The sequence below is a fragment of the Lygodium microphyllum genome, chromosome 18 (assembly GCF_053477565.2).
Source record: "Lygodium microphyllum isolate KBCC chromosome 18, Lygodium_microphyllum_v1.1.10, whole genome shotgun sequence".
Classification (NCBI taxonomy): Eukaryota; Viridiplantae; Streptophyta; class Polypodiopsida; order Schizaeales; family Lygodiaceae; genus Lygodium; species Lygodium microphyllum.
In genome coordinates, this window is record NC_141152.1 from 99,263,780 (window position 1) to 99,271,360 (window position 7,581).

Here is a 7,581-nt window from a genome sequence, read left to right on the forward strand (position 1 = left end):
ATCCCTCTCGTTTCCCATTCTCTTTAAACCAAGTGCGGTATGAGTTTGCTTTGGTCCAGTTGTATCTGCGTAAAGTGGAGCAGTTGCAGACTAATGCTAGAAGGCTGTTAGGAAGACCCAATTACAAGGAACCCAGACTTCAGGTCAATCCTAGTGGGAATGGCCAGATAAGTTCTGTTGCAAGGCAGAATCGAGAGACCTTAGTTTGCAAACCCCATGTCATTCCGTGGGAGTGCCGGGTGGCATCTTCTAGATATATCTCTGGATGGACTGCTAAGACGTGTCCCGTGATTTGAGGAGTGGGCACGTTACAGTTGGTATTAGAGCAGAACTTCATAATGATACATGATTGATTAATGTTCGGTTCATAGACATATCCTAAACAGAAATAACCTAAGTTGTATGGCTTGATTGTCACGCACCTTCTGCACCCACGAATGTTGACATGCAAGAGAAGAAGTTCCTTCTCAAACAAATCAAGCCACCCGAGTTTGATAGCAAGGGAAGGACTGTTCAAGCCGACGTCGAGATCTGGATTGAGTCCATGGAGGACTATTTAGAGGCAACAGGAACTGCACCTCCTAACCAAGCCATGCTCACCAAACTTAAGCTTACAAGCGAAGCGAGACTTTGGTGGAAACAGTAGTGCAGAGACTAAGCGATCTCGGAGGGGAAAGTAACTTGGGATAAGCTTAAGGAAGCTGTGTGAGGGAGGTATCTGCCACCTGCCTACTGCACACAAAATATTAATGAATTCTATGACTTGAAGTAGGTAGAATTATCCCTTGAAGCATATTATTCAAAGTTCAATTCACTCCTAAAGTATGCACCCCCAATGGGTATGACACAACATGTGTCAAAATTCTGTGTTGGGTTGAATCCACCCATAAACACTCGTTTGGAATCGATGCACCCAACGGACTTGCAAGACGCATTACTCCGAGCGAATCCAATCGTCCAAGAACTTAAATTGGGTAACTGTAGCAAAGATGACTATGGAGATCAAGATAAGAGATGCCATACGTGCGGAGAGATAGGGCACATCCGTAAGAGATGTCCCTACCGTCAATGCTTCCATTGTAATGAGCTAGGACACATTCAAGCAGAGTGCCCTGATCTAAGTCTAGAAGACATTGAGCCTCCAAGAAAATGAAGCTGCACAGTTGCAGTCTATGGATATATAAGCGGATCAGATGAAGATGAAGATCTAGGACCCACTACACCTTATTAGGAGGACTAAAATTCCTAGAAGCTTAATCGACATGTAACATAATTGAGAATAAATCCTACTCTTGTACCTATGGTTAATTCGAATAATATGAGTGCACTACTTAAAACATTCAGAGTAGCATAGCGGATGTATGGTGGGTCTTAACCCACAGGTCATAAGCCCCATTAGTGCTTCTCTTCCCCAGTTTCTCTCGAGATGAGGACATCTCGATTCCTCTAAGGGGGAGATGATGTAACATCCCTCCCTCCCCCCGTGCCCCCCGTGCCTTCCACATGCCAACCTCCTCGCCCCCCTTAAATTTTTGAATTTTTAAAATTTTTTTTCCTCTCTCTCCCCCTACCGTCTACATGGCGGGACGAGAGAGAGAGAGAGAGGGTGAGTAATGGGGAGAAGGGGGCATGCAACCCCCATGTGGGTGGTGGCGGATAGCCGCCCTACACACCCCCCACCTTATAAGAGCCTCCCCCTCCCTCCATTGGTAGAGTGCACCCCCCCCTCCAGCTCGTCCGTAGGAAGGACCCCCGCCCCTGTTGAGATATCGAGCTCCACTCGTGATACGCCAGGGTGACCGTTGTGTATTTATGTCACCGACTTGTCAGTTGCAGACGCGGTTGGTACACCGCCCATGAATAATAGCTACATGATAGCTATCCTTATCTACTCTAGTTCGTGGCTCAGTTAGTATGCCACCTTAGTTAGTTGAGTTTGGTTTGAGACCCATATATAGGGTTCTTCTATTTCTTTGTACTTGAGTTCTTTTTGGCTTACACAACTAAGAAGAGGAAAACTGTTTTCAGCCTCCACCCTTGTGTGTCTTCCCCCATTGTGCAAGCAAGAAAGCTTCAAGCGAGACTCCTTCCTTCTCCCCCACAATCTTGACATGGTATCAGAGCCTTGTTCGTGGTAAGGAGCTCAAGAAAGCAAGCCAAGCTCGCGGTGTTCTGGTAAAAGGAGCAGTGTTGCTTTCATTTTTTGTTTTGGGAGCAGATCTCTGCATGTAGCACAGTCGGAAAGTGCAGGAGTGCATTGTCTCAGGTTGAGACGCCCTTCGCGGTGAAGCAAGAGGGCAGTATATGCTGCGGGCAAGGGCTTTAGCCCTTGGCGACCTTGTTTTTTTTATTTGAGGCCATTTCGGGGCCTGTTTTGGAGGCGGAAGTTTTCTGCACGCACTCAGAAAAAGGCCCAGTTTTATACTGTGCAGCCACTGTTCTACAGGTCGGTGAATAGTTACTGTAAAAATTGCATTGTATGCTTGTGCGCAGAGACATTGGGAGTTACAGAATCATCCCTGTTGCGTGATGATGCAAAATCGTCACTAGGAAGTGACTGTGTGGTCAAATTCCACTTTCGCCAGTTTTGCAGATTTTCCCTTGTGAGGGTGAAGCTGTGGTTTTTGCAGTGACAGAATTTTTTGCAGTCTTCTGTAATGGCATCTGATTCTCTTTCACAGATTGTCACTGAAAAGCTTGACAAGAACAACTTCCAAGCATGGAAGTTTAGAATGACGAATTTCCTTATGGGAAAAGGATATTGGGAATTTGTTGCAGGAAATGAAGAAGAACCAGTTCTTCCTTATGTTCCCAATCAACAGCAAATGCAGGCATTCAAAACATGGCATGAGAGAGCCAGGAAAGTTATGTATTGGCTGTCTATCAGTATTTCAGACTCTATGATTGTGCATATTCAGGATGCAAGTACGCCAAAGGAGGCATGGGATACTTTGTCAAAAATGTATAGCACAAATACGCAAGCCAGGAAAATGCAGCTCAAGCAAGAGTTGCACAATGTGCAAAGAGAAAATATGAGCATCAACGACTACCACATGAAGGTGAAGAAGATTCCAGATGGACTTGCTTCCATTGGGTCACCAGTGGAAGATGATGATTTAGTTTCTGTGACCTTGAATGGTCAAGGAAAGGATTATGCACAGTTTCGGACATCCATTTCAGTTCGTGAAAGATTTCCTGATTTTGAGGAGTTGATTGCTCTTCTAATTTCTGAGGAACAGAGAAATGGTGGTGCATCTTCTTCAGGAGGAACTTCAAAAGAAGCTGTCTTCTACTCAAATGCTGGAAGAGGTAGAGGCAGAGGTAGAGGAGGTCGATTTGCAGGCCGTGGCAGAAATCAGAATATGCAGCAAACTCAAGAAAACCAGTCTTATGGAGGAGGACGTGGTAACTCTAGAGGTAGGGGGAGCCAAAGAGGTCATGGTGGATGGAAAAGAGGTCAAAATGCAAACAGTAATATTGAATGCTACTATTGTGGTAAAATGGGTCATATGGCTAAAGACTGCTATAAAAAGCAGAATGACATCATGAATGGAAAACTGCAACAAGGGAATTATGCATCTTCTAGCAGACAGGGTGATGACAGAAATGAGCATTTGTTCATGGTGCAGCACATGAACAATTCTGTGACAAGTACAGAAGAAAGCAATGATGTATGGTATGTTGACTCAGGTGCATCAAACCACATGACAGGTCATGCAGAATGGATGGAGGATGCAAGGAAAATGGAAAAACCAGGATTTGTGGAGACTGGTGATGATACTGCACATCCTATTGTGCAGATTGGAAAAATTCCCTTGTCTATGCAGGATGGGAAAAAGAAATACATGTCCGATGTATTTCATGTCCCGAATATCACCAAGAATCTGGTTTCTATCGGTCAAATGGTTGAGCAGGGCTTGCAGGTCAGATTTAATCCTCATGGATGCTTTGTTGAGGATATGAAAAATAAAGGTCGCTTGATAGCAAAAGGAAAGAAGAAGGGCAGAATGTTTACGTTAGATGCAGACATGTTTGAATTGAGTGCAGCAATGTTTGCACATGGGATCGGTGTAGTTGCAGATATTGATATATGGCATAAACGCATTGGTCATGTTAATGTACAACGACTTAAATCAATGCAGGCCCAAAATATTGTTGCAGGATTGCCAAAATTCAAGGTGGTAGAAATGCATAACGTATGTGAAGCCTGTCAGTTTGGAAAACAGGCAAGGAAACCATTTCCTAGACATGTTCAAGAGAGTGAGAAGCCATTGGAATTAATCCACTCTGATGTGTGGACTACTAAAGCTGCATCTCTTGGAGGCTGTCATTATTTTGTCACTTTTATTGATGACTATAGCAGAAAAGTTTGGGTGTATTTTATGAAAAAGAAAAGTGAAGTTTTTGGGCATTTCAAAACCCTTAAAGCTATGGCTGAAAAAGAAACAGGTCTGCAAATAAAATGCCTAAGGTCAGATGGAGGGGGAGAGTACCTCTCAAATGAGTTTGCAAAGTTCTTGCAAGAGCATGGCATAAAGCAGCAATATTCATGCAGTTATACCCCACAACAAAATGGATTTGCAGAAAGGAAAAACAGGCATATTGGAGAGGTATCTCGTGCCATGCTCAATGAAAAAGACTTGCCAGATTTTTATTGGGCTGAAGCAGTTGCTACAACAGTCTACATAATGAACAAGACTCCCACTGCAGCAATACATGGAATGACTCCAGAGGAGAGGTATACTGGTAGGAAACCATATATTTCTCATTTGAAATTTTTTGGTTGCATTGCCTATGTACATGTGCCAGATGAGTTGAGATCCAAGTTGGATCCAAAAGCTGAGAAGTGCATCTTTATTGGTTACTCTCTACAGCAAAAAGGGTATAGATGCTATAACCCTTCTACTCGTAAGTTTACAGTGAGCAGAGATGTTGTTTTTGATGAGATGAGTAGCTGGTATAAACCAGTAAATGTGATTGATGATGTAGATGCACAAAATGGTAATGCTGCACAAAATTCACAGCAGCAGTCACAAAATATTAGTGGACCTGGAGCGTCCTCTAGTAGTGGTTCACATTCTTCACCATGGACAGGCAGATTGAGATCAGGAGAATCTTCTCAAAGTAATGCAGATAGTGGTATGCAGGTATCATGAAAAGGAAAAGAGAAGGTTGATCAGTCCATGTTTGATGTGAATGCAGGTCACTCTTATGTGGATGGTGAATCCACTGGCTCAGAACAGAGCATTGATGATGAGTTGGGTATTCCTTCTATTGTTACACCTGGAGTAAGGAAGACCAGGGATGTTTTGAGAGCACCTGGGAGTGAACCTACTTTGCGCAGGTCTACAAGAGCTAGGTATCCTCTGGATAGGCTGAAATATGATGGATTTACAGCCATTCACTATGCATATATGGTCAAAGTGATACAGGAACCAGAACCCACATCTTTTGAGCAAGCCATGGGAAAAGAAAAATGGGAGAAAGCCATGGATGAAGAAATGGATGCCTTGGAAGCAAATGCTACATGGGAGTTAGTACCTTTGCCTAAAGGTAAGAATGCAATTGGCTGTAAGTGGGTTTATAAGGTGAAGCACAATGCAGATGGTTCTGTGAACAGATACAAGGCAAGATTAGTAGTCAAGGGGTATGCACAAACATATGGCATTGACTATGAAGAAACATTCAGTCCAGTTGCAAGGATGGCAACTGTAAGAGCAATCATTGCTATGGCTGCATCAAAGGGATGGTCTTTACATCAGATGGATGTAAAGAATGCCTTCTTGCATGGTGATTTGCAAGAAGAGGTCTATATGGAGCAGCCACCAGGTTACGTGCATGCTGTTCATCCTGAGTTTGTTTGCAGGTTGAAGAAAGCCTTGTATGGCTTGAAGCAAGCACCTAGAGCATGGTCTGACAAGATAGGACAGTATCTTGTCACTATTGGCTTTCAGATTTCCAAGGCAGATTTCTCACTTTATGTGAGAAAAACAGAGAAATGTATTATGCTACTTGTCATTTATGTTGATGATTTGATTATGACAGGTGACAGTGATGAAGATATCCTTCATGTGAAAATGCTATTGAAGCAGAAGTTTGAGATGAAGGATTTGGGAGAGCTGCGTTATTTCTTGGGCATTGAGGTGATTAGATCACCAAGTGGGATACAGCTCTTGCAGAGGCAGTATGGATTGGACATGCTGTCCAAATATGGGATGACAAGCTGTAAGCCTATTTCAGTTCCTTTGGAGCAGAATGTGAAGCTGAGCACAGATGCAGGTGAGCTTCTAGAAGACCCTACTATGTACAGACGCATAGTAGGAAGTTTGATTTATATGACTATTATCAGGCCAGATTTGAGCTATGCTGTTGGATTGGTAAGTCAGTTTATGCAGGCTCCAAGGAAATCGCATTTGGATGCGGCTAGACGCATACTCAAGTATGTGAAGTCCACATTGCAGTATGGACTATTTTATGAGACTGGGGTTCAGATACAGTTGCATGGATACACTGATGCTGATTGGGCTGGTAGCATTTCTGATAGACGATCTACCAGTGGATATGTGTTCTCTTTTGGGAGTGCTGCAGTCACTTGGAGTAGCAAGAAACAACCTACAGTTGCCTTGTCGAGCACAGAGGCTGAGTACAGGGGTGCAGCAATGGCTGCATGTGAGGTAGCTTGGTTGCATAAGCTACTTTATGATATGCATCAGTCTACAGATGGGCCAGTTGTCATTTATTGTGACAACATGAGTAGTATACACTTGGCAAATAACCCAGTCTATCATGCTAGAACAAAGCACATTGAGGTGCATTATCACTATGTGCGAGAGAGGGTTTTACTAGGTCTTATTGATCTAGTTTATGTCAGCACAAAGGATCAGGTAGTTGACATATTCACGAAGGCATTGGGCGCAGAGAAGCTGCGGAAGTTCAGAGACCTGCTTGGTGTGCAGGAATTGGGATTGAGATCGGGGGGGAGTGTTGAGATATCGAGCTCCACTCGTGATACGCCAGGGTGACCGTTGTGTATTTATGTCACCGACTTGTCAGTTGCAGACGCGGTTGGTACACCGCCCATGAATAATAGCTACATGATAGCTATCCTTATTTACTCTAGTTCGTGGCTCAGTTAGTATGCCACCTTAGTTAGTTGAGTTTGGTTTGAGACCCATATATAGGGTTCTTCTATTTCTTTGTACTTGAGTTCTTTTTGGCTTACACAACTAAGAAGAGGAAAACTGTTTTCAGCCTCCACCCTTGTGTGTCTTCCCCCATTGTGCAAGCAAGAAAGCTTCAAGCGAGACTCCTTCCTTCTCCCCCACAATCTTGACAGCCCCCCTCGTGCTTGTCACTTTCCCCCCCTCCGTGCAACAGCAGCGGCCCCTTGGGCTTCTGTTAGAAGATTCCTCCTCCTCATTTGCTCGGTAGCTGCACCCCTCCCTCGTGATCAGTGAAAAGAGGAGGGAGAGAGAAGGAGAAGAAGAGAAGAAGAGGAGGAGGGAGAGAGAGAGAGAAGGAGAAGAAGAGAAGAAGAAGAAGAAGAAGAGAGAAGAAAAAAGAGAAGAATAAGAATAAGAA